The 1,801-nt window shown below is 44.6% G+C and overlaps 1 protein-coding gene across 1 annotated transcript in view; it reads right to left on the reverse strand.

The window, feature by feature from the left end:
* Positions 1-1,340: 1,340 nt before the first annotated feature.
* Positions 1,341-1,801, reverse strand: part of Idh1 (isocitrate dehydrogenase (NADP(+)) 1) — a 22,060-nt gene continuing 21,599 nt past the window's right edge. Inside the window, exon 9 of the mRNA XM_041631997.1 lies at positions 1,341-1,801. This exon is cut by the window's right edge and continues 429 nt beyond it. The gene's annotated coding sequence lies outside the window, so the exon portion shown is untranslated.

The raw sequence follows: 1,801 nt of genomic DNA on the forward strand, positions 1-1,801 counted from the left end.
TTCTTTTGTTTTACATTTTTAAATTCTCATTGGGTGGAGCATGGGGAAGCACACGCATGTATCACAGAGGACAACTTAACGACCTTGATCTCCCCTTCCACAGTGTGAATACTACAGAGGAATCTCAAGTTGCCAAGCTTGGTGGCCAACGCTTTTGGCTTAGGCATCTCCCCACCCCTCATGGACTTCTGAGGTGGAAAGAGTGAAGATCCACAGAGCTTGCTGATCCAAAGCCACTGTGATGTGGATAGCCTTCCATGGTGCTAAGACTTGAACTTTTCTCTTAATCCCCACATATCTTGTTATAGAGAAACACACTTGTCCAGTTTCTCTGGGCTTATGTATAATGAGTATGTGTGTGTGCGTGCATGGGTAGGCCAGAGGCTATGACTTCTATTCCTCAGGTACAATCCACCTTATTTTTCTGAGAGCGTCTCTCACTGACCAGAACTTGCCAAGTGAGCTAGACTGGTTGGCCAGGCACCTGCTGTCTTCATCCCCTCAGAACTGGGATTACACAGACTTCTTTATTTTATTTGGGGATTGACCTCAGGTCTTCTTGTAAGCACTTCGCTGAGCCATCAGTCCTTCCCATCCGCTTCCACGATCTTAGAAGCCCATCCCATGATCTTCTCAGTGTCATCCTCCCATAGAATCTTCAATGCTTTCCAGTTACTCTATTACAGTCGCCTCTGAAGTAGTCTTCCTTCCTCAAGTGTCTGCGATCTTACCCTTCACCACGAATTCTCCACGAGTGCTATTTTAAGACTGAAAATATGATCGTGCCTCTTCCTTCTTAGCAGTCTTCACTGTCTCCCTATGAACTTACGCGGCAACGCCCACATTCTTCAGTCTATGCAGTGTCTGCTCTGACACTTTGTTAATTGTCCCTTAAGTCAGTCATTTCTTTACATGTAGATTCCCCTCATTGTCTGTTGATTACAAACTTACACACTTTCCCCCACAGTAAACTACTTAAGAGAAAAAACATATTTTCAAATTCAGTTCCTATGGCTAGGATATAACCTAGTATTTGTGATGGTTAGTGTGTGGGAAGCTCCACTTCCTGGGCAGCGAGTCTTGGACGACGTAAAAGTCAGGAAGCAGGCTAAGCACTAGCAGGCATTCCCCACTCTGCCTTGGGACTATGGACACGTGACCAGCTGCTTCAAGCTTCTGTTCCCTTCTCCTCCGAGTCATGATGGGACTGTACTTTACACTGTGGGGCAAAACTCACCCTTTCTCCTCTATGTGGCTTTTATCAAGGCATTTCACTACAGTAATAGGAAAAGAAACGAAGGCGGCGCTAACTACACACAATAAATAAACACTCAGAAGAGTCATTAGCACATAATTTTAATTAAAATGAACAGTTTGGAAGGACTGGACTGGAATAGTGTTTAGTATCCACTTCTAAAAAATCACACTTATATAAAAGAAATGACAGAGGCCAGCAGAAATCCAAAAAGGTGCAGCTTTCATGATTGCACACGGGTGAAATATGCTCCTTGGGGTGGGATAATACTTAGGGTAGGCCAGGGGTTAGAGAAATCAAAGAGGGAAAACCTCCAGTCTGCATCTATTCTAGAGTTGGAATTCTTCAGTGGCCTTAAAATATACTTAGTATATTGGACACACAGATGCTCTTTACAAACATGGCTGCATACATCTATCCATTCCATCCTGTGTAGGCTCACTGTGCAGCTCTTCCACAGAGATAGCATTTGCACACAAAGCCCCAGGGCTCACACTCACGGGCACAGGGAAGTGAGTGCCCTTCTTTTTCACCAAACTGCACCTC

This window comes from Microtus oregoni, unplaced genomic scaffold (assembly GCF_018167655.1).
Source record: "Microtus oregoni isolate MIOR12 unplaced genomic scaffold, Mior012 000038F_ref0000394, whole genome shotgun sequence".
Lineage (NCBI taxonomy): Eukaryota > Metazoa > Chordata > Mammalia > Rodentia > Cricetidae > Microtus > Microtus oregoni.